This window comes from Pipistrellus kuhlii, unplaced genomic scaffold (assembly GCF_014108245.1).
Source record: "Pipistrellus kuhlii isolate mPipKuh1 unplaced genomic scaffold, mPipKuh1.p scaffold_m20_p_1, whole genome shotgun sequence".
NCBI lineage: Eukaryota > Metazoa > Chordata > Mammalia > Chiroptera > Vespertilionidae > Pipistrellus > Pipistrellus kuhlii.
In genome coordinates, this window is record NW_023425404.1 from 142,272,915 (window position 1) to 142,299,841 (window position 26,927).

At 35.6% G+C, this 26,927-nt stretch overlaps 1 protein-coding gene and 1 non-coding gene across 2 annotated transcripts in view; one reads left to right on the forward strand and one right to left on the reverse strand.

The window, feature by feature from the left end:
• The window catches only part of GRID2 (glutamate ionotropic receptor delta type subunit 2), a 1,260,684-nt gene that overhangs the window by 780,661 nt on the left and 453,096 nt on the right, over window positions 1-26,927 (reverse strand). The window lies entirely within an intron of this gene.
• LOC118710640 lies at window positions 10,834-10,964 on the forward strand. Its single transcript, XR_004985473.1, has one exon. It is a non-coding gene; the product is annotated as a small nucleolar RNA SNORA51 (small nucleolar RNA).

Sequence of the window (26,927 nt, forward strand, 5' to 3'; positions counted from 1 at the left end):
GTAGTTTTATATTTGTAATTCTAAGAGTTTGTATTCAATGTCTCCACAATTATTATCTTTACAATTGAGGAAATAATATTGTCAAATTGAAACACCACTCAATAAAATCATCAATTTTTTAAAATTAGAAATAATATTGACAATTTATATTCAAAGATTGATTCCCTCTTTTGATAGATTACAACAAGGTCCCTTTGAAATGATTAACTTCCTTTATGTACTTATCAACCCAAAGTTCTAAATGAAAGAAATTTTAGAGATAGGCCAGGCAATTTCAGGGAAAAGGGAGGGGAGACATTGGAAAGGAATGCATAAGTAGGGGCTTGGAGATGCCAAAATGCTTATCTTACTTTTACAGAGAATAGAGAAGAGTCAGGAGATACCAGAAAGAGAGAAACACATTTTCACAGACAATAGAGGAATGTTGCAAGATAAGGGGGAGAGAATAAGAGGGATAACACATGAGCTTTGGACTTTAAAACTGATTCTATGTAGCAGAGTGACCGATGAGGAAAGCACGGGGGACCTAAATTAAGGAAGGGTCTAATTAGAAAGGGTCATGTCCAGACAAAGAGCTACAACCTTTATAAACCCAGAGAAAAAAGAGACTCAGATGATTTTTTTTTCTTTTTCATTTTAGAGAGAGAAAGTGCAGGCTCTCCCATATGAGGACCCCTCTTCAGGGGGTTCCCCTTTGGAGAGCCCTCCCCAGGGAAAGTTCGTAGACACTTCCAACACATTTCTACATTTCTACTAAAGCGATCTTTAGTCTGAGAATTTATTCTTCAAACTTGGTGAAGCAAAAACCCACAAGGGGGAGAGTCTGCTCACCCCAAACCCCACGTATAGTAGGTACTGTCACCATACCATCTTTGCCACAGAAAACATTTTGCCACAAACATTTTTGCTGCATAACTGACTAGCCTTAGGCAATTTGGTGTTGAAACAAGATAAAATAACTGGTTGAGAGCATTTTTTAAGTTCATCTGTTTGTTTTCATTTCTCCATTGACAAAATAGTGAAGAAAACAGTAAAACTGGTGGTCTTACAATAGTTAACATTTCTTCCAGATGAGATGATTTTCCCCCAAAAGTTTCTTACTGTGTGTTTTTATTTGTTTGTTTAGTTTTGTTTTGAAACATAGTACAGGAGGAGAAGGAAGAGATGCTGAGGGTCCCTCCTCGAGGCACAGAGTTGAATCCACATTTCTCATAGCGTGTAAACAAGTCTTTTGGTACAATTCACAACATAAAATTAGCTATTTGGGCAATATTGTCATAAATCTAAGACATTTAAAATATATTCAAATATATTTTTTTCAATAAAGTATTTCATAATTTTGTTATTAATTTTCTGTAGTTTTTTATTGAATTTATTGGAGTGACATTGATTAATGAAATGAAATAGGGTTCAGGTGTTCAATTGATAACACATCATCTGTATACTGTATTGTGTGTTCACCTTCCCAAATCTCCTTCCATCACCATTCATCCCTCTTAGAGTCTCTTCCAGCTCCCTTGACCCCCTCACCCCTTGCTTTCTGGTAATCATCATTATGTTCCATGTATCTATAAGGTTGTGTGTGTGTGTGTGTGTGTGTGTGTGTGTGTGTGTGTTGCTTATCCCTTAATTGCTCTTCCTTTTAAATGCCCCTCCTTTATTTGTTCTCATTTTTATCTTCTTTAAGGCAAAATTGGCTTAAGGCCATTTAGTTATCAGAGAAAGTGTTTTCGGTAAAAATGCTTGAGGCAAAATGCCCAAAGATTCAATGACAACAACCTCTCAATCCACCACCTATGTAACTCAAATGTTTGAGCGTCACCCACAGACTACATGGGAAGTGCATGGTACAATTGTGCTGTAGCTGAAGTTCCAAAATTAATTATCTTAGAGTCTCTCTAGCTTATAAGATCTATTTTTTACTTACAGACTTGGGGGCATATTCATTTAGCTTCTTGACCCTTTTTGCTGCTGAACAAATGATCACCATGTATAGCAATACCTTCCTCTTCTAAGAACTCAAGTTGTATATCCTTGTAGAAATGTAAAATAAGTTGGATTTTACTGTGATAAAGGAGACTAAAATAGAATATCCTATGTACACTAAATGAAACTTCTTCAAGGAAGTGTTTTACCTTTAGGAGTAATATGGTAATGTGAATAACAAACATGAAACAAAAACATTGTCTACCATCATTTATGAACATAGTTTAATATTCCCATTTCACTAATATAAAATATGGGCCAATGACATGCTGATAAAACTAAGAATCTTTATACCCTAATTATTATGTATCCATAACATAAATTAGACTAATTAGAGGACTGTGTGGACAATATTTAGTTATTACTAATATTGTTTGTTATAACCCCTAAGAATTAGTACCACAGGTGATTTATTGTTGCTGTGCATTTTTATATAATTGCACATACACTAGAAAAAACAATTTTTGTAAAAATGGTATTTCTTTGCCAATACTTGTAAAAGCAGGCCTCTATTTATTACCGAAGGTCATTTGACTTAAAGATATAGTTGCGTATAACGATAGTAAATTTGAGAGAAGAAATGTAGATGGAACATATTACTTGCACAATATATTTTCCATTATGACACGGCAGCAGTTATTTTGCAGTCCAGGATTATGTGTAAAAATTGGCTGTGTTCGAAAAAAGATATATATACAATGTTGCCATAGCATTTGCTTTATAGTGGTTATTCCACAACTCAGAGTATACACAGTAAGGATAAGGACGGTACATCAGCAGCTATTGCAATACCTAGCTGCTCAGAAATACCCATTAGAGATGGCACACCTTAAATGATTTTGACACCTGTATTTAGTTGTCCTCCAGAAAGGTAGTACTAATTTAAAAATTCCATTAATATTTTTAGCAATTAGGATAGATAAAACAATTTAATGAAAATACCTGTATAAAACCTATAGCCCTTTGTGAAATATACAAGTCCTGTTACAAATAGATACTCTATCCCATTAACACTATTTGTCATACTAAAGGCATTGAAATTATTTATCAAGTGAATGAATAAATGCAATAATAAAAGAAAAAAGAAAAATTACACGTAAGAAAAGGCACATGACAAATATTAGCCTCAATATTTGTCATATTATAAATTAATATTCACGAGACAGCATTTGTGCTCTATTTGTACCTGACTGTAAGAAACAGGCATAAAATGACTTGGTTCAACAAGTATTAAAAAAGCACACACTCTAAGCATCTGACAGAGTAGACTGTGCCAATTTTTGAAACTTCTCCTATAACACCACCCCTTTCTACTGTGACAAAGCCTTAATAGAGTTCCTTATCTCTCAATCCCATCTTTCAAATTAATTTTGGTTGACTGCTTATTATACACAAAAATTGTCTAATTTTAAAATTTTAAATAAAATCATGTAATTCCAATATCCAATTATAACTTCCAGCTCTCTGTAAGCAAATTTGTTAGTTCTCAATCTCTAAAAGCATCAGAATCACATGGAGATTATTATTAATATATAAATAAAAATTACTGGCACCTCAGCATTGCTTAGCAGATTCTCTGGGGGGCGGAGCTTTTTTGCTCTTATTATTCATAGAGTCTTTATCTTTAGAAATAAACTACATCGAATAACAATAGCAAATCTGAGCAAAATTGATTGATTCTTAATGTAATTTTATGCAACAAGCTCTGTATCCTATGACATGCCGCAGATAGATTAGGTCAAACATGGGTAACATAACTCTTTCTCTTCTTTCCTCTTAGCTCATAAAGGGTAAGCATCCTGCAGCTTATCAGATGCCAAATAACAAAGTAGTAAATTGAAAGAGAACAAAGTTGATTCAAAATCAAGGAATAAAGGCTTCATAAAAAAATATCTAAGAGAGAAAAATGAAATAGATTTTATAAAAGAAAGTTTAAACTAAAATGGGACAAAAGATCAGTAGAAAAAATTCATTATATTCTAAGTATTATCAAATATCTATTAGTAGTCATGTTACGTGCAGAGTTGTTCCTAAAAAGAGACATGTACAGGAATGTTGGGACAACAAATATACACATTTATCCTTTACAAGAAAACAAGAGAAGAAGGGAAGTCTGCCTATTTCTTGTCTGAGTTTTTGAACATTTTTAGAGGGAAATGAACTAGATAAAATGATTTGGAACAGAAAAATGAGATCTAAATTAGTGGAGGATAATTAAGTTTGGCTCCATTGAGGAAGTGGTATAAAGACAAATTCAATTAATAAAACACTTCCTGTTCTCTCAAAGCAAACAAGAGGAAATGTGCTATAAAATGTACTTCTTAAATCCTTATGGACTATTCTATGAAACATCAAACAACAGAACATGCAGATTCTGATTGAATAGAGCTGGTGTGGGGACTGATAGTCTGCAATTCTAACAAGCTTCAAGGTGAAGCTCTTCTACTAGTTTGAATCCAATACTTTGAGTAATAGAATTGTAAAATTAAAGTTAATCTAAGTCAGAAAAATAAATGAAAATTTCAGGGATTTTTTTCCCTAGGGGAAGATTTAAAGTCCCATAAATTTATTTTTGGGGAAGTGAAAGGGGTGGATACCCATGCAATTTAGGCACTAAAAGAGACCAAGATCTTTACCAAGCTGAAATATTAAGGGAAGATTTAAGTGCAAGTCTTAGAGGCATGGAAGATTGTTTTGAGCAAGGTACTGAGACCAAGCTTGACCTCTGTCTGTGAGCTCAACTCGGAGGTAGGGAACAGACCTAAGCTAGCAGTCAGAAATCCTTAGCGCTGCCATGAAAGTGAGAGAGGCTCCCACCACCTCAATGTGCTTGCTAGGCATGCCTCTGTTGTGCTCACTAGCCATGAGCCCAGCTTCTGGCTTATGGTGCTCCCCTTGTGGGAGCACCTTGATGAGCAGGGGGCAGCTCTTGCATTGAGCATCTGCCCCCTGGTGGCCAGTGCAAGTCATAGCGACTGGTCATTCCACTGTTTGGTCCATTTGCTAATAGTCTTTTATTATGTAGGATTTGTTTGTCCCTTAAGTTTTATTACTTGTTACTGTGGCACACTAATGTGTATTGAACATTATTATTATTTTAAATATGTTTAATTAAACAATTTTTAAAGGGGAAAAAGAAAGAGTAGCATAGATGAGAGAGGAACATCAATTGGCTGCCTCCTGAATGCCCCCTATTGAGGATTGTACCCACCCACAACCTGGGCATGTGTCCTGATCAGGAATTAAAAAATGTGCATGTGATGATAATACTCAACCAACTGAGACACACTGGCCAGGTCTATAGTTATTATTTTTAATTTTCACCCAAAGACATATGTTATTTATATGAGAGAGAGAAAGAAAGAGAGGTATGTAGATGTGAGAATCATCAATCAGTTGACCTGGGATTGAACCTGCAAACTTTTGGTGTACAGGATGACACTCTAACCAACTGAGCCACTTGGCCAGGACATGAACATTATTTGGAGGATTTAGTTAATTATAATGTATCTTGTATTGCTTTCTCTTTCTCTCCTATATATCTCCATATCTACTTTACATGATAAGGTATACTACTAGAGTCACCTTTTACTCTATTCTCTTGTTGATAAATGAATATGTAGTCTTTTGTGGCAAAAAGAAACACTAATATCTAATCTCAAAGTACACTACTAAAAATAAGAATCTTCCATATTAAGTTATTAAATCAAATAACTGTGAGAGAGAAAAAAGGGCAATATTTAAATTCAATGAAAGAAGGTATGAGCATTATTTTCATCTTTGGATAAACACCCGTACAAAAATTATAAAGTAATGCACTGAAACAAAGTGACTATAGAAAATTAATAAAAATAGTATGTAAAATTTTTGAAAAATGTTAAGGCAGTATAGTAAAGTTATAGCCAATTTAATTGATTATATATTTATTTGAATCCAAAGAGCAATTCTGAAAACCAAAATTGATGAGACCACAGACACTGCAATCCTGGATTTTATGAAGAAAAGATATGTTTGAAGAAAGATTTTATAAGGAAGATGATTTTATAGCCTTAAACGATGGTAGGACATTTGCAGATGACCTGGAAAATGGGCTAATGGTATATATACACACTAGAGGCCTGATGCATGAAATTTGCACACAGATGTGGTCCCTAGGAGTGGCCGGTGATCAAAGCATGAGCATCTGGCATGAAGGGACAGGTCCCACCTGACCTCTGGGCCCTGGGCAGCACCTAGGCCCCTGGTCCCCAGCGTACCTCCCTCTGCCTGAATCATAGCACCCTAGTCCGCACATGGAGAAGCGGTGAGTGCAGCCGGAGGCCTGGGCCAGGGCGCAATGTGGGCCTCTGGGCTGCTCACCAGCGCTGCATGAAAGCTGGGAAGGCAGTGCTCTTTTTCTCCGCCGGCCTTGCAGACTAGCTCCTGTGCATGTCCACAGGGAGCCCGACCAGCCCCTGTGGTCCTGGCAGTCCCAGTAGCTGAGGCCTGACTCACCCAGAAGAGGCCACGTGGGTGCAGAGAGGGCACGCTGCATTCCTACTGCACCTCTGTCCCTGTCACTGCCACCCTCAGGTAGCCAGCGAGAGGTTCCAGCAACCCATCCAAGCACCTCAGGAGGTTGATTGCTGCCACCCACACCCATCTCCCTGTCCCAGGCCTGGGCCCGGTCCCGATTGGGTGATCAGGGCCTGCTGGCTGCTGATCACCATCTGCAGGGTGATCAGTTCCCCACTTGCACCCGCCTTGGACTGGCACCACCCGCTCACCTGATCCACCATCCCGCCGGTGTTCTGTTCTTGTCGGGGCCCAGAGGGGCCAGCAGTGCCTCTGCTGCCACCCACTGCCAGCTCTGTGTTGCAGATGCCTGCCATGTTTCACACCTCCCTCTGATGGTCAGTGCATGTCATAGTGAGTAGTTGAACTCCTAGTCTCCTGGTTCAATTACTGCCCAAGGGGACAATTTGCATATTAGGCTTTTATTATATATATATATCCAAAAGTACAAAACATATTTGGGAAACAGCAAACGGGCAGGTTTATATAGCTCATAGGATATGTGAGAAAATAATAAATGATGTAGCTAAAATAATAGGTTAGAATCAGGTCATAAAAGACAATGAATGTCAGACAAAGTAGGTTATAACCAATAATATGGTAAATAGAAATCTTCTGTTGTTATTTTATTATTTATTATTCATTTGACATGTGTTTGGTATGATCACAGATACACTGTAAGCCTATTGGAACACATTGGATCAAGTAGAGACTAAAGAGAGGAAATCCAATTAATAATCATTTTTAAGAATCTGCAGGAAGGACAATAGGGATGTAAATGGAAGTATGGACATTTGAAAAGATGTTAGGAAAATTGTGGATCAAATGTGTCAGGCACAGGTCCTCCATAAAAGAATGTTGGAAATGAAGAAACAGGAGAAATTAGTGGCAACCCCAGGTTTAAGAGCCCATGGGAACGTGAGGTGATGTTGTTGTTCATAGAAACAAACAGCATTAGAAAGAGGTGAATGGTGATGAGGTTGAACAGAAGTAGAAGGATTATCAGATGAGCTGTAATAGACACAGGCGCTTACTTTTTTCTTCAGTAGATCTTTCACCACTATCCTGAAATTGTTCACACTTCTAATGTTCTGGATCCATCCTCTAAGTACTCTGAGAGGGGGGAGGTACAGTGTCTCATTCAAATGTTATTACTAGGGACTTGATTCTTGCCTGGCACCCTATAACAACTCAATGAACATTTATAGAGACGTTAAAGTTAGCCATCTACTTCAAATAAAAAAAATAGTGTCAGTTTTTAATTTTTATATTTGATTTTCTGATTAAGAGAAACATTTATAGAAAATCTAGAATCAGAATTGACTAATGTTATCCACAGGTCTACCCACATTTCTTCTCCAATAAAAAATTAGATCACCATGCCCTTGAAGGCTTGAAGTGTAATCATTGAAAATTTGTCCCCATGCATTACTACTGGTTAAAATGTCGGCAAATCATTAAAAGGGCTAATAGACACTTTTTCCTTAGCTTGTGGTTATAGGATCATTTGCTGTGATCAAGTTTAACAAAGAGAAAGTACATAGGGGAGGGGAAAAAAAAGGAAGGAAGGAAGGAAGAAAAAAAGAAAGAATGGTAACAAAAGAAAATCTTGGAATATTGCAGTTAATTTTAACTACTTTATGATCTTGTATAAAGTTAAGAACCCCCAAAGTATCTTCCTTATTTCAATCTTCCTTTCATTCTTTAAAAATGTTAAGTAATTGCCCCTGCTGGTTTCCTGAAGTCTATTCTCAACAGAGCAATGAGGATGTCCTGATTAAAAGTAATTTTGTGTCATTCCTCTGCTCAGAATCTGTTAGAGCTTTCCTGCTAAAGCAGAATTAAAGGTGACAGTGACCTATTATCATGCTTTACTCCCAGCCTTCACTTTCTGATCCCCCTCCTCTTACTTTCTTCCTGGTTTACTCTTCGCCAACCTCTTGAGCTTCAGCTGGTCCAGAAAGTCACTGGGCATCTTTCCAAATTTGGGTCTTTGGCATCCCATCTCTTAAAACATTCCTCTCCCTGGTAGCTTCTTGGCTAATCCCCTCACCACCTTGAAGTCTTGTTCAAATACACCTACCTCCTCAAGGCTAACTGTAATCCCCTCTCCACATGTTCCTGACCTGTCTGACCCAGTTCTCTTTGTAACAAGCATTTATCATCTTCTGGCAGACTACAAAATTCAGTTATTCATTATGGTTTGCTATTATCACTGTCTTCCATGCTCCTCCACAAAGGTAGTTATTGTTCTTGTTTTTCACTTTGTTATTATAGTTTACACATATATTCCCAGCACCTAGCACCATTTCAGACACAACAATATGACCTCAATAAATATTTTGCTGAATAAAAAATGAATGAATTCCCTTTTATAAATATTCCATACATAGCTTACATTTTGCACAATAGCACCTGTACTTTTTTCCTTGTGTTTGTATTTTTGGTCTGAAGATCAGAGTAGTCTATCTCTTTGTAATAGTAATTAAGTAAGTAAGTAAATAAATAAATAAATACAGAAATACAGAAACAAAGAAACATGTAATAAATCTGACAATTCCATTTCTAATGCATCCTTACAGGTACTTGGAAAAGACAGAATGCTAATTGGTAGCTAGAAAGCGGGTTTAGCCTACTTTGCATGGTGAAGTATTCTCAGAAATTCAACCACCCATGACAGTGACTCAAGATGCTGCCTCAGAATATCTCTTGTTAGAAGCTTATATCCTGGTAAATACTTTCCTAGATGATGAACCAGAAAATTAAAACAAAAACTAAACTGTAAAACTAAAACAAACAAATTCATGCAATTGAGAAATAATGAGAAAGAAAAAGAAAAACAAGATATGGGAGGTTTACAAAAGTGAGAGAAATGTAAAATAAAATTAATTACTCTATAATTATAATAGTTTCAATATATTTTATAGAGAATAAACTACTCCTGTTATTAGAGTGTAATTGATCATTTGACATAATTAAATTCACAATTTTATTTTTTTCAACATACTGCTGTGTTAAACATAAATTTAAACAGTCAGCCCAAGCTAGTTTGGCTCAGTGGATAGAACATGGGCCTTCAGACTGAAGGGTCCCAAGTTTGATTCTAGTCAAGTGTTTGTTCCTGGGTTGCAGGCTTAATCCCTGACCCTGGTAGGCAAATCGAGAGGCCACTAAGTGATATGTTTCTCTCACATTAATGTTTCTTTCTCTGTCTCTCCCTCTCCCTCCCACCCTCTCTAATGTCAAAGGAAAAATATCTTTGGGTGAGGATTAACAAAAAAAAATTTAAGCAGGCATTGGTCTTTGAAACATTTAACAAATTTATTTTGAAGACTCTTTAGTTAGTACATTTATACATATACAACCAAATATAGCTTATTATACAGATGTAATGAAATCATGTGTGGTATAAAGCTCTGTAAATGGTAATGTGCTAAACAAACTAAAGATATCATTACTATTAAATTTCCCCCACATATTTCTTCCCAGTGCCTTCATTGTATTAGATTTAGAGTAGAAAAATAATGTTAAAACTACTTGCAAGTAACCATGGACATCTCCCATTGAAACCTGTTAAGAGTTACACATGAGCATCAAAGGATAGTAGTATTTGGTCCATAATGTGTTCAAGATCTAATTTATTGTACACTGAAAGCATAACATCAGTAATAATAGTCAAAGCTGAATCTCAGAGGGTTGGTGATTTTGCTGAAGCATCCAGAATGTTTCTTATCTGAACAACCCAACGTTTAAAAGCCCTCTTCTTTTTCTCTTTCCCTCTCCGGTCCAATTAAAGATGTTTTCCCATGCTGCAGAGCAGTGGAAGTTCACAGAAGGTTTATGCTACATTTAACAGCTCAGGGGTTTAAGCTAATTAAAAAATAGACTTTGAAGACACAAGCATAGACAGGATATGTCTGCTGGTGACATGTGTATCTTCTATCATTAAAACAAAATGAAATTGTATATCAATGTTTGCTGCTTTCAGAAAGCATTGGCAAAATAGTGTTTTCGGTTGCAAGTCTTTCACATAGCTGGATTCCATACATGGTTAAAAAAAGAGAGAGAGAGAGAGTGGAACTTTATTCCTTTGTTTTTCTAATGATTTAAAGTTTTCAGGAATTAAAATTTGATGTTCCCATTTTGTTGGGCAGGGGGAAAAGAGAATGGATCTGTATCTTTTTATTCATTATAGAGCTGATTTTTTTTTTCATGATGCCAGGGCACTGACTTCTCCTGTGTATACTCAACATATGTACTCAATGGGTAATAACTAAAATACATGAAAAATAGGCATTCTAGTACTTCCCACAGGCTGTGTTTTTACACTAACTATATAGAAAGAAGAGAGGGAGTGAACCCACCCCATATACACCCCAGCCTGGACCCTTTGCCTGGTATGTGTTGTGAAAGGGGGCAAGGGGAGGGCATTGATTAGCAAAAACAAATAACATAACATAACATAAAATATATGAAAAATAAATGAGCTCAATAATTATTTTTTTAAATATATTTTATTGATTTTTTACAGAGAGGAAGGGAGAGAGATAGCTAGAAATGTCAATGAGAGAGAAACATCTGGGGATGTGCCCATAAGCAAAGTACATGCCCTTGTCCAGAATCGAACCTGAGACCTTTCAGTCCGTAGACTGACGCTCTACCACTGAGCCAAACCGGTTTTGGCCGTGAGCTCAATTATTTTGGGACTTTGATATGTATTATCTACACATTTTAGTCTCCTGATCTATTCAGTTTCAAATGCAAAGAATACAAAAACCAAGATAAAATGTAGCTCTGTACTTACAAAGCTCTTCCTAAACTAGAGAAGTATATATGCTTGCTTAGCCAAAATTCTGGCGTCCTAAATCTTCTGAGAGGTTGTGATTATGACTGCTGCTCTCTATCACTATGTGATTTTAGGAGGATAATTACTTAATTTATTTGTGGCCTTTTCCCCAGTTTCCCATTTCAAGGGAACTGTTATCTGCTTACAAAACATCTAGGGTCTGAGCTAATGAGGTTTGATTTCATTTCCTTTTTTCATTGTGTTCCAGCAACAGCTCTGAGGCTATCTATACCTAGGAGGTAATATGTTTCCAGGGTAGTTAAACACTAAGTAACTTTCCCCAAATTAGGGAAGAACCAATTTTCCAAGTTCAAATTTGGCAGTGACAGACTTTATGCATGAAAACTATTCTGCAATACAACTAAGAGAATCCATGGCGCCAGGTAACATGACTCATACTGGAAGAAGGGTAAGTGGATTCTGAAATAAAATGGAATGATGAAAAGAAATAGAGTTTGATTTAAACACAGACTCCCATTCATTCTTAATATTTTTATAATGAAATCTCCTCCCTTTCTCACATATTATACACTTCAGAAGATTGACAATAGCTTATATACCAAAACATAGTGTTAAAATCTGATTGGTGTTAAGGAGATGGATATTTTTCATTAGTCTTAAGATTAACTTTGAGGAAGTCAGAAAAGCAGGGGGAGAGTTTGGAGGGAAAGGACAGGGTCCCTTCTATTATCTATTCAACACCTTATGGATAGACATAGGAGTTTTAAACTATATGGTATTTTTTAATCCAATAATAATCTCTAAAGTAGGTGAACGTTATCATAAGCCCCATTAATACGTGAGAAAACAGAGATTTGGGGAGATTAAGAAATTAACCCATCAGATAGCAGAGTGATCATTAAAAATTGGGTCTAATTGATCACAAAATTCAATCTAATAAACCACATAAGGAATTTACTTTTAGACAGCAGTTTTTAAAGAACTGAGAAATTATTATGACCAAAAAAAAAAAAAAGAATGTAAGTTAGCAGTTAGGTCTGGCAAAATGCTTTCTTAATTATATCAGTCCTTTAATAGAAAATATCTAATATTTCTCATGTTATAAAATATAATGATTTTAAACAATAGAGGTCTTATAATGACAATTATATAACCATGTTACCAGAATACCTGAACTAATATAAAATTTTTAAATTTTATATTAGTGCAGGTGATATTTTCTTCTTTTTCGGAGATGCACTGAGAGGCAATGATTCAGAAATAGAATTATCAACTAAAATTCCTGTGCATAATTTCTATCAGAACCTTATTTGCAGCAAGAAGTTTCTCTTTCATGTATCCATATTACCTCGTCTCAAATAAGTAGTGTTGACTACAACTCTTAGAAGAATGTGTGGCTATTTAGTCCTTGAATTCATATTTCCTGAAAATTCTGTTAGTTTTTTTGTTTTGTTTTGTTTTGTTTTTGGTTTTTTTTTTAGAAATTATAGCATATTTATTTTGCATTTTTATGACTAATTTTGGTTTGGCTTTTTCTTTTAGCATTTATGGAGCTTCATATAAGCCTCTCAGTTCAATTTTGCTCACACAAATATGACATATTTCGGTCATCATGGACTTTATTTTTTGTTTTTATTTTAAAAAATATATTGTTATCAATTTAAGAGAGAAGGAGAGATAGAAAAATTAATGATGAGAAAGAATCATTGATTGGCTGCCTCCTGCACACCCTCTAGTGGGGATCAAGCCTGTAACCTGAGCATGTGCTCTTGACCTGAATAGAACCAGGGACCCTTCAGTCCCCATGCTAATGCTCAATCCACTGAGCCAAACCAGCTAGGGCTAGTCATCATGGACTTTACATGTGAAAGTTCTTTCAGTGTATTTTTAGAATTTCCATAGAACCTTAATGTCCATAAATCAAAGAATTCCTTTTTGGACATTAGTTCATTTTTCTTTTATGTAAATCATTGCTAAAATATTGGTAAACTACAATGTTTCATGATTGCTTTAAACCAATAAAAATCCAGGCATTGTTAGAATGTTAGGTAACAAAGTTGTAAAGCCAGTCAGAATACACTGGATTTCACTCTCATCATTGCTATTTCTTAGACTGCTTCTTAAGGTTATTTCCCTGGAAAAACTCAACTTCACTGATCCCCAGTTTCTTCATTTAAATATAATCCTGACTTTGTAGACAAAGAATATAAAGTGCCTGATACAATGTCTAGCTCAGTAATTAATCAATAAATTTTAAGGACTTTAGTAATATTATTGGAATCTTTCAACCTAATACAATATTCTTTATAATCAGACTTAATTGTGATACTTTGCCACAGAAAATTATTTATTATTAGATTACTTAAATTGCAAAGATGATCTCCCTTTAACTGATCCCAAATCTGTCTACCTAGAACTTCTATCCTTGTATATACTTTGATGCTCTCAATAATGAAGAGATGTCTGATAACAGATCAATCATATATAAATAACTTGTTTCTCATTCTGTCTTACAAGGTAAACATCTTCTGGTTTTGTTTTGTGAGATTATTTGCTTCCTACATGATGAATGAGTTTCCATTCTTTTGGTTTGACTTAGACAAAACTTAATTTATTTATTTATTTATTTATTTATTTTTAACTAAGAACTGAAGTACTGTAGACCCACTATCTTCAGGCTTGGTCTGATCCAAGGGCTCAAATTATGTCATTAGGAACTTTTTTTTTTCATTTCCAAATATCTCACCTACTACATATTGGATTCACAGATTTTTTCATTTTAATATTAATATATTTCCAGTCTTGTGTCTTCACATCTCTGAGTGTAGTAGGAAAGAGAAAATGTCTTCAGCCTAATTCTCATTAATCATGAAATTACACAATGTGGCACTATGGGCAATAATATAATATTTTATTATATATAGGATAATTCTGTCTGTTAGTATAGACATTACCATAAATCAATCAGAATGAACACTGGCTATAAACTATAAATATGATAGCAGAGTACATCTATGCTGAGCTTAATTTTTTTCCAAGTTTTTCCCCCACCGTGTTCCCAGAGCAGACTATAGAGTCAACTTCACCCTAAAATTAAGGACTATAGTGAAAGGCGGCTCAGTTTCCAAGAGGAAAAGAGAATCATGCTTCAAAGGAAAATAAATGGTAGAGTAATGTTGAGTACTGTGGGGAAGCATGAGTCTTGGTTGGAAAGATAATAAGGAGGACATTCTGAGTAAAGTGAAGCATGTGAAAAGCCACCCACCCAGTTTATCAGAATTTCGACCTTGGGGAGTGCCAAAGGCGGTTCCTCTAATTATTCCTTGACCTTTCAAAACAAGTCTGTGCAGGTGCGGACCCTCGGGTGATTACTAGAATCCTAATACTTAATCTTTGGGTGTCTTTGCTTAAAGAACACTATAAACAAATGTGTCCTACCAAGATTACTTACCCTACTGTAGGGGTGTCGAACTCAATCAGAGAAGGGGCCAAAATCTAAAATCCAGCCTAAATCGCGGGCCAAATGGTTTACTGAACAGTCATAAACTGTCATTGTGATGGAAACGCAGCGGAGTGCAGTGATGACAGCACGGTGCAGGCCACATTGCAAGGCCTGGCAGGACCGATTTGGCCCGAGGGCCTTGTGTTTGACACATGTGCCCTACTGCCTGTATCTTAAAGATATATTTTACCTCAAACTGCTGTTACAATAAAAGCTTAACAAGGCAGGCAATCAAGGCTGTCTGGTTCCATTAGTCAGGTAGTCCCTTAGGCCTCTCTTTCACAGCATTGTGTGGGAGTAATCCATTCATCCATAGCTCAGGGTCTGCTGGTCTGCCCTGACAAAGTACTAAAAACAACCCTGGTAAACTATACATGGTTTTGAGAACTTCCAACTACTTAATTAATTAACTGAATTAATTTCAGTTCAAATACTGTTTTATTGAACATACTCTCCATAATTAATACTAGGCATGAAATCTGACCAATAAGTGTCAAGCAGTGACATTATCGTTTTTTGTCTAAAATCTATATTTCTGCTAAAGAAACCTGAGATTTCTCTAACAAATTTGATATTCCTCACTTGAAATATTACCAACTTTGTTCCTTCTCAACTATAAGTATATAGTTCATAGTTCTTTACCTTATAAAATTTGATCCAACTTGGTTTAGTCTGTCCTCATTTTATATAAATTCAAGCAATAAATCACCATTTAGAAACTTCAACATATCATCTCTAGACACTGAAAATTAATAAGTAACCATCCAATTACTAAAAAAAAACAAACGAATTTTTTTTTTAAAAAAGATGTCACATAGAAAAGAGCACCTTCCTGTAGATTTATATTGATGTGTTAATTGACACTGTTTGATCAAATAGCTATGAATGAACTTTAGTCCATGTTTCTTCACCATGTAGAAAAGAATGTGTGTTTTATAAAAACATTATATATAGGCCATAATTTTTATAAAATCTTGGGCGGATATTGATTTTAATTTAAAAAAGCTTATGTTAGTATCTAGTTATTCATTTTTTCTGTGTTCACACTCAAAATAATTATTCATCAAATTTAGAATCTTGCTTGGATCAGCATCAACCTTATTGGTGGAAAGATTGAAGGATCCATTTTCCCATTTAGATTTATGATAGCATCGTCTTATGCAGAACAGAGAAACTTAAGATTCTGAAATAAAACATCATCAATTCTACATTATCCTGAAACATATTATCTGCATTTCAACTTATCATTATACATCTCATTCTCAAGTTCTCACTTCTGTAATTAAGCAGATGATGTTGATGAAGTCTTAGAGTGCTACTGCTATCTGTCTTAATTTCTTTCACCTGTGCTAGCTGTGGCACAGTGGGAAATATTTTAAACAGTAATAATGAATTATCTCTCTAAACCCAACAAAAGCATAAGACATAAATTTGTCAAACTTTAAGACTTAAGAGGAAAAGATTTCCACTAGGGCCAGTTTACCAGTGTTACAACATCAAAGTAGTATAATTTAGGGGATCATTCTTCTCCAATCCTGTCATTTGCAGGTGAGACATAGGCTCAGAGATGTTCACTGGCTTGTTTAATATTCAATAGCTAGAAAGGACCAGAGCTAGCACCAGGGTTCAGGGTTTCTGTTAATTCAGATGCTTTATCTCTTATCATGGTGCTTCTTGATGAAAAGGTTATACTTCAATAAACAAAACAAAACAAAACAAAAAGAGTTCTGAGGATGTGAACACAAGAAGGAGATGGTTAGCTTTATTAATATTTCTTCTTCCAGCTGTGATGTGCTTTCCTTTCGATTACTAAGCATTCACTCTGGTAGTCACTGTTTTAAACTCTATGGAGTATAAAAATGAATAAGGTAGGGGCAATACTAAGGAAGGGGTCCACATTCAAACTTTTACTGTGACATAGGACTCACACTATATATTGATTTTATTTTAATAAAAGTAGTTCAAATAAAAAAAGCATTCATATTTAAGTTCCCTTCATTACTTTCAAAGTATATTGATACTTTTAATTGTTATGCTTAATCAGGCAATAAAATGAATGAATTTCTCTCATATTGTCTTCATTTGAAATTCATATATTTGTTTGCTGTAAATGAAATGCTGTTCTTCTGCTAAATATTTTATATCAGCTAGTAAAATTTTGTTCTCTTTAACAAATGAAATTACTTTTAATTTGTCAAATCAACAACTCTAGAAATCTGTAATAATTCACAGTTTTTACTGTAAAAGAACAGATCATTGAGAGATAAAAAGATCTACTTATTAAATAAATGTCACAGGGTATAATACACAGGATAGGTAATATAATCAATATCATAATAATTTTATATGTTGCAAGATGGTTACTAGACTTATCAAGGTAATCACTTCAGAAGGTATTTACATGTCAAATCATTCTGCTGTACACCTATAATGCACACAATATTGCATGTCAACTATGCTTTAATTAAAATAAGACGTTAAAAGAAATTTACTAAAATGTGAAATAATACCACTCTCAACATTTTGTGTAGAAAAAATAATTACTTATATTAGCTTTTATGGAGTTTAATATAATTTTAATTATTTAATTAATTATTCTAATATGTTAATCTTTTAAAAATAAAAGATCATTTGACAAGCTCTATCCTGTGAATTTCATGGTTAAGTGATGTTAGATCTTAAACACTGCAACTGTTCAAAAACTGGCTACTTTATTAATCATTTTTAAATTATTTGCATTTCTTTCTTATTAATTTCTCCAGTTTCAGGGTCAAAAGCTGCCAATTTGAATGTATAAATGGATGTGGTAGCTAATATTAGCTCCCTAACATCTCTAACCCTAGCACTGTGAAAAAGAATGAGCTGCCACAATGTATTTTAGGGAAAATACATTCCTTACTGCCGCTACATAATCACAGAGGTTGCATTATGAATCTCTAATACAATAAATAAAACATGTCTTTAAGGAAAACTTTTAAACAGAAGAATATCTCAAACATCATCATTTACCTTTTGCACAAATTCCTCATGTCTTTTAACACAATAGTTTGTAAGGAACATCAAAACTCTTATGATCATGTTTGCTTATGCAAATATAATAAAAATGTGTGTGTGTGTTGCACAATACAATGTTAAGAGGTATAATTTGGAAAGGCAAGATGATGGGAATGCTCAAAGACTTTAACACACTATTAAAAAAACAAAAAAAACAACAACAAAAAAACCAAGACAGAACTGTCCTAGAAAAATCTGAGTTTAAGGGCCATTTTTGCATTACTTACATTCGAAACTGAGAATCATTATATCTGCAAGTATGACTCATGAAGTGTGCTCTGTACTCTACACGCTTGATAATTGTGACTTTTATTCCTCTGATGTAAAAATATATTTTAGCTAGGCATGCTCGTCCCAGTTTCCGGCTGTAAAACATTGCAGCTTACACTGAATCTACTTTAGAACAATTGTACATCCTTCTTTTCTATTTACCTCACTTAATGAAATTGAAAATAGACTGTTTTCACCTAGCACTGCATTCACTAACTTTTTTTTTTTATGTCAACCAGATACCTAATAAAAACAGAATGGGAACTAATCCCTTTCCTTTCCAAAGCACACGCACTTCACATTTGTCATTCAAAGAGTATTAAACAGCCTTGTGGTTCACCCAGAACTTCTCTCTGTACTTAGTTTTTTATCAGAGACTGGAAGTAATATTTGATGTCTCACTCATTATATATCTTTTAGTTTTTAATACAGTGCATGGTATGTAATAGGTACTGATTTTTAGATTTGAAAATGAATGTGCAATACTATTAATTACTTCTTTTTTTAAATATATATATTGTATTTTATTGATTTCGTACAGAGAGGAAGGGAGAGAGATAGGAGAGAGATAGTTAGAAACATCGATGAGAGAGAGTCATCGATCAGCTGCCTCCTGCACACCCCCCACCGGGGATATGCCCGCAACCAAGGCACATGCCCTTGACCGGAATCGAACCCGGGACCCTTCAGTCCCCAAGCCGACGCTCTATCCATTGAGCCAAACCGGTCTCGGCTAATTACTTCTGCTCCTTTAACAGGGTGAGTGTATTTCCTGAGATGCATATAAACAGAAGAGGTAAATTTTACTACTTAAATGGTCAAAGTGACTTTTGTTGAAAACTTTTCTATATCTAGAAGTTTACTTCAATAAGATAAATAATATATTTTCTTAAAGGGAATGATGAAGAATCTGTTCAGGCCATATATGCACATACTGGTTTCCTTGCATTGAGTTAAAGTGCACTAAAGCAATTTAGCTTTGATTTTAAAATGGCAACAAACATACTTCATTGTATATATGACCTGAATAAAAATGGAAATTACATTTTAAGAATCAATTTTATTACATTTGGAGCATTTAAAAATGTCATCGACCCTTAAAATGTATATCTCAGCTTTTATGCAGATAATATACACCAAGGAATATGAATTTTCATTCTTTTCTTTCCTTATGACATGTTAGGTATTTTTTTTTAATTTATTTGCATTATAAACAACACATGACCTACTGCATGGCTGGCAGGAGCTAGATAAAAGGTACAAGAGAAATATGTTATAAAATATGTGAAGCATAAAAATTCAAATGAAAATAGCTGATCAAACCACTATCATAAGAATACCATATTTTAAAGTTAGTTCTAATATGCTAAATATATGCATTCTCTTTTTCTGCATAACTTCCATGCACCTACACTAATACAGATAATTAAATGGTGTGTAAAATTAAAAACTTATTTACCAAAGGAGAGGTCTGGTTGATTTCCTCTCTGGGAATATCACCATATCTCACTGGCAGTATTGCACATACATTCTTAATTACATTTCTAAGCAAATCAATGTTTAGCATAATGATTGCCAGCAGAAATATGTTTATTTTATCCCCAGTTTTGGTTAGCTAGCCAGACCCCCAAAAAAACATAAGCTTCAAAACTAGCCAAATAATTTGGTAAAAAAATTATCTGCTTACTAAATCAACAGTTCAATAAATCACCTCCCTCCCCCCAATTTTTTCAACTCTTCAGTCTATCCTAAGTCTATCCTTATTGCATCCCTAATAAGTATATTCAATATGAGTTTTTGAATCAATGATTTGAAAACAAGGGAAGTTTTAAAGTAAAAATTTTATACATATTTTTGAGTACCAGAAAGTTGAGTTTTGCCAACATAAAAATGGCTTCACGATATTTTTTTAATAAAAAACATTTTCATCTCAAACTCAATGTCAAGATATAAGAAAAACAATGTTTTATATATTTAAAACTATTGTTTACATGGACTCTCCTATTTCTTATTTTTATTCCATATAAAGCAGTGACAAAAATTGATACAAGAATCTTATATGACAATAAATGTTAAGTAAATCAGTGTAGTTAAGTTTAAGCTTAGGTACTAAAAATGTCATAAATCCACACATATACATCATACAAATTCTTTCTTTTAAATATATATTTTCATTTTTTAATTACAGTTGACATATAGCCTTATATTAGTTTCAAGTGTACAGCCCAGTGATTAGACATAACCTATGCTATACTTTACATCCCAATGACTATTTGTAACCATGAAATGGTATTTCTTAATCCCTTCCTCTTTTTCATTCATCCTCTCAACCACCTCCAATCTGTCAACCATTAAAATGTTCTCTGTATCTGTGAATTTGTTTCTGTTTTGTTGTTCTCTTTCATTTTCATTTTTTAGGTTCCATGTATAAGTGAAATCAGATAATATTTGTCTTTTTCTTTCTGCCTTATTTTACTTAGTGTAATACCCTCAAGGTCCATCCAAGTTGCTGTGGATGGCAAGATTCATTCTTTTTATGGCCAAGTAATATTCCACACACACACACACACACACACACACACACACACACACACACACACACACGAGAGGCCCACCCAATGCACGAAATTAAGGAGCAGCCTAAGCCGAAGTCTCCTTCGTGGGAGGCTACCGGGCTGATCAGAGGAAGGTGCCACCTCCATCATCCACTGCTGCAGCCACTGCTAACCACCGCAGCCACCATGGTGTTTTCATCAACACAGATTCCAGTTTCTTTACCATGAAAAAAATGACAACCTTCTTTAGGCATTTTCAAAATGTCTCTTTCATAGGGTATGGCATTTCTTTCTTTCTCTCTCTTTTTTTTAATCCTCAGATGAGGATATTGATTTTTAGAGAGTGTGGAAGGGAGAAACATCAATGTGAGAGGGATACTTTGATTGGTTGTCTCCTGCATGAGCCCTGATCTGGGCCCCAGACAAGGAGGATCCTACAACCTACATACATGCCCTTGATCAGAATCGATCCCAGACTCTACAGTCCACAGGCTAAGGCTCTATCTGCGGAGCCAAAGTGGCTAAGGCAGGATATGACATTTCTTAGTCCACCAGCAGTGGACCTTTGTTTTTTACTCCATAAGTGAGGAGGAAAAACCCTAGATCACCTTCTTGGATTCTTATAACCCAAGTTACCAAGAACACTGCGAGTGGCAGCATACAGGGAGCTTAGCCAATGAGCGGTCAGAAAAGGTGTTTCCTCTGCAGAGCCAGGACTGCTGGCACACCGCAGCTAGCAGGCCCCCATGTCTCCACTCCAGGCCTGCTCCAGCCATGCCATGGTAGCTGGGGCCGTCCCCCCTGTTTCTGTCGCCACTCTGGGCCTGCTCCAGCTGTGCCAAGGCAGTTTGGGCAGGCCCCACTGTCTCCGGGCCTGTGCCATCCTTGGCTTGCCTCACCATGCACACAATCCCCTCCCGCCCATCTGCACATGCATTCTCCTCCTGAGGCGGTGGTGATTATTACAGTGCCCCAGGTAATTTGCATATTATCCCTTTAGATCACATGTGTCAAACACAAGGCCCGAGGGCCAAATCCGTCCCGCCAGGCCTTGCAATGTGGCCCGCACCGCGCTGTCATCACTGCACTCCGCTGCGTTTCCATCACAATGACAGTTTATGACTGTTCAGTAAACCATTCGGCCCGCGATTTAGGCTGGATTTTAGATTTTGGCCCCTTCTCTGATTGAGTTCGACACCCCTACTTTAGATAGATAGATAGATAGATAGATAGATAGATAGATAGATAGATAGATACTACTTCTTCTTTGCCCATTTGTGTATTGATGGACACTTTGTTTATATATCTAGGGTACTGCAAACAATGCTACAATGCACATATGGATGGATATGATTTTTTGAATTAGTGTTTTGGTTTTCTTTTAATATGAGAAAACGTGCTTTGTGGAGAGTGTTCTTATCCCAACACAGTTCTTTAGCAAAACATTAAGAGCACAGTGTAGGTGTCAAGCTAAATTATTCTAGAGAGCTCCGGTATTTGTGGTTTCTCTCTGTTGCACTTTAAGAGTGTTTTACAAAATGCAGAGATAGTGCAGATGCTATAACCTAGATAGAGCATAATATGGAATCATAAAATGCAAAGGCAATAAATGCACAGAGCATCTCTAGACTCCTTTTTTCACATTAATGAGCACACATAAATTTGTAGATAACCTAAAAATAAGAATCATGCATAATTTCTTTCTACAATGCCAACTTTTTAAAGTATAAAATGGTTTTTACTTTCAAATTATATTTCAGATTTTTAAAACTTGACTATCAGAAATTAGGGTTCACAAATAATATAAACTCATCTTAAACTTGGTTAGTTGTACTATGCTTGAAATTTATTAATTCATTGGCATTTTGTACAATAAGAAAAGTATTGACTCAAATGGACAATTTTTCCAAGGAATTTTATATGGACAACCACCAAATTAATGTGAGTTTGCTATAGAAATCAAATTTCAAAATCTACTTATGCCTTATGAACAATCTCTTCAATACAGGTATACAATACAGTGATACATTACATAACATACAAATGGTTATCTTATCAAGTCTATGAAATCAAGTCTATGAAACTTGATAAGATATCCATAAAACTATGAAAATAAAGGCGATGGTCGTTAATAAAAAATATGGGGAAAATGTACTCAGATATTACCAGAACAATTAAAAATAATTATCCTTGAAAAAAGTCTGATGTTAGTCATAATTTAAGAGGAAATATCATAGTTCTATTCATATAACTCCTTCTTTAAAAGTAAGCTATCCTGGATGATTCATCATACACTCAAAAGGCTGCATCATATTCCTTGAAACTCTAGGTTCCATAGATGCTATCAAATTCATTCATTTTGAAATTGATTGCTTTATTCATTCAATAAGCCTGTATATAAGTGTCTACTATGCACTATTCTTTGTGATAAGCACTGGGAAATAGATGGGTAGAAATAGTGTATCAGTCAATGGGCGCATGCTGAGGTTGCAACCCCAGTGTGGGGTGTGTAGGAGGCCGCCCATCCATGATTCTTTCTCATCTTTGATATTTCTATCTTTCTCTCCCTCTCCCTTACTTTCTAAAATTAAAAAAGAAACTTGAAAATGTGCAGGTCAGCTAGATGTTGTATACAGAATCAGATTTTAGTGTGTGCATGTGTGTGTGTGTGGGGGGGGGGGGTGGGATGGTTGCATTTAATGTGATTTGAACAGTGATTTGAATAAATCTTTGGAAAGGTTTATTCCATATTTTCTTTAATTCAGTAGTAAGAATAGCCAAACAACATAGGGGAAATTTAATGTACAGTTAAAGATCTATTTAAAACTGCCCTGACTATACTCCATTCTCAGTGGCTCTATCCACAGAAACCCTATCTGTAAAAGGAAAACCAACATGCAATTTGAGCAGACCCCATCAAAATCTAGTAGATACCAACTAGGAAGAAGATGTTTTGAAGAGTTAGGAAGTGAAATGACAAAAAGAAAAAGAATATGACTTCCATGTTCGAACCTAAACTCTCAAGAGAACTTTTCTGACTTTCTGGTTCTAGGGTCTTTTATGAACAAAAAAAGTAAGAACAAATACACAATTTTTAAATAAGTAAAAGCAACAGAATAAGCATATGCAAATTTAGCTTGTTCTTATTACCCGGTACACAAACATGAAGAGGAAACCCAGAAGTCAGGTAACTTGAGTTGGGGTAAGGAGAACACCTGCCTGTATGTCTATCTAAAGTTTCGGAACCACCCAGACATCATGCTGCCAGGCTTTTTCTCTTTACTGCCACTCAGGAGATTTTAGATATCAAGGATGGGGACTGGCACAAGGAATCGACAAAAGTGACAATGGCAATAAGACCTAGAAATGCCATCATCACAATACCATAGGGTTTTATTACTCTTTAGAATGATTATATATGTAATTATTTATTTTAAATATAACAAAGGAGTAAAGATATGAGATAATTGTAAGACAGAAGCAGTGATCCACGGATTAGTGATTCCTAAGAACTTTTCTCCAAAAGTAATAGTAGAGTGAGCTATTTCAAATTTAAAGGTTCTCTGGTCAAAGGTAGATTTCCTTCTTGGTGATCCTTCTTGGACACAAGCGTATCAGCATGGTGAAGGGCCTCAGAAGCCTCGCCACAAACACAGTGGTTTATTCCTATTTAACAAAGCATTTTTCTAACTTGAAACTCCCAATAGAGCTTAGGCATTTGACATGAGAAAAATGACAAAGCCACTTAGTATCCAATATTGACATATTTTTAAGGTTATAATTTATGCCTCATTAATAAAAATAATGTACTAAAATCGTTTATAATTACATATTTTTTTATGTTTTTGCTTTCCAAAACCTACTTAATATGCTTTTGGTGCAAAACAGATCATCTTGTATTTTGAATAAAGTATATTTTATTTAATGCATGCATAAACCACACCTGGCTTAATGGTATTCTTGTCTGCATTGCTTGATATTTAACACTATAATCAAATCATACTGCAGTGTTCACAGTTCCTGATGAGCCCTAAATGAGGCTCCATCAATCTGGCAGACTATTTCAAGACTAGAACTAAAGATGAAAAATCTCACCTTGCTTCTAAAATAAAACTACACCTTGCCAAATATGTCCAAACTAAATCATTTAAGTAAAAATAATTGAATCCAAGCCCTTTCAAAGGATTATTCCTGAGCCATCACCTGCCCCAGATGATACCTGTTCTAAGAATACTATCTACACATAATCAATACCGAAAATATAATCGGCACATGAACTCTTAAAAGAACAGTAGATAAGTAACACTAATGGCTATTTTCAAGAATTGTATATGAAACTGATTCCCTGCATCCTATCTAGTCACATTACTTCAATCACTCTTCTTCTTTCTTTTTTTATTTTATCTCTGAAACAATATTTTTAAAAGCTCTTTTAAAAAGATAATGGCTTATGATCCTATACAGGTTAGCATATGGTATCAAAATGTCATCTTATAAAACACTTCAACAGCACATTAATTCTGCCACTCCATCTCACTGCTTGAGAAGCAGGGCTGTTCCCAGTACTCTTTTCCTGTTAATAAAAAAAACATCTAAAATATAATATTATCTGCATACCAACTATAACGAGAGTTCAGCATGTATTTCTGTGTAAGAAAGGCACTCTCCTGGTTCCAGAAGCAGGATCCTGTCCTATTATCTACTTACAAGGATGGAATAGAAAGGGTTCCTGTTCAAAAAGGCAGTGAAGAAGGTGCCTGCACTCACCTCCTCTGCAGCACACACCACATTGATAGCTACACAGAGAAGAACTCCCCGTGAAAGAAATCCAGCAACTAGCTGAGTGGCTCCTACACATAGGTAAATAGGAAGAAGAAAAAAAAAAAAGACAGCACAAAACCACATGGAATGGGGTAGGAGAGGCCAAGCCACAACCTCACCACCAATCTTATCCCTGGCACTGGGACATGCCCTCAAAAGGGAACAACCAACTCCTAACTTCTCCCCGAGGAGTAAAGGGCTTATAGACCCAATATCTACTGCCCAACTTTTAAGTTTTCTTGCTGAATAATGGCCCCCAAAATACCTAGCTCTCAAAGCATACAAGGGTTGTTTTCATGAGACCCATAATACCATCTTCTTTATTAATAAAAGCGTAATCTGTGAATTAGACCAGACAACTGAACAACCTTCCAGAGGACCTTCAGATGAAGCCAGGTCTGCGAAGGATGAGCCCCTTGCATGAAATTTCATGCACCACACCTCTAGCAACAAGTTAACAGCAACAACAAGAACAGTTCTTACTGATTCTCAGGATTCACAGAGAGTCCATGTTACCCCTGAGTGCTCAGCACACAGGCAGTGGACTGAATGGCTCAATCATTTTCTAAAAGAGGTCTATTTGCTTATCTTAAAAGTTACAGCCTGAGGGTCAGGCTTCTAATTTAATGCACATCTAGTGGCTGAGTGAGACTGCTCCAGGGACATGGAGGCCACAAGAGCCCTCCTTCTTGCTTTCCCTCTGCCCTACTCCAGATTGCTGGTGGCTCCCAGAGAGGAGCCTGGGGAACACAAGGGGGTGCACTCCTCAATCAACTGGCTCTTGCTACAAATGGGCTTTGCATTCACAGGCCCCAGGGGACTTCAGAAAACACAGAAATAGTTTTTAACCATTTGTATACCATAAGCATCTATAGACACAAGAGGCGGACCTTTTTTAATCAAACTCAAAATATCTTGGAAGTTAACTGATGAACTGGCTATTCCCCCTAAGGGCTCAGCACAGAGACAAAGGATTGAACTGCCCATTCTCTTCTTGATGGAGGTCTATTTGAGTATGTTAAATCTTCAGCTGGCCTGGCAGGTCTGCAGTGGCTTGGTGGTTGAGCCTAGACCTGTGCACCTGGAGATCACTGCTCAGTTTGGTGAGTTGGGCTGACTTTAAATCCTGTCCACAGCCTAGAATCATGAGTTTTCTAAGGAAATTATGTGCCAATAAAATGAAAGGAAACATCAACAAAATTTAACAAAAATCAGCCTTTGAATTTTTTTTTCTTATAAAATGATTTTCAATTTAAAAAGTAAAGAATATCTATATTTTTATTGTCATATATTTAAGCTCAGTTACCTATTGGGCTCTGATTGAATTCCTCAGTTCATTGTCTTGTGACATTAACAAGCAATGATTGAAAGTCGGTTG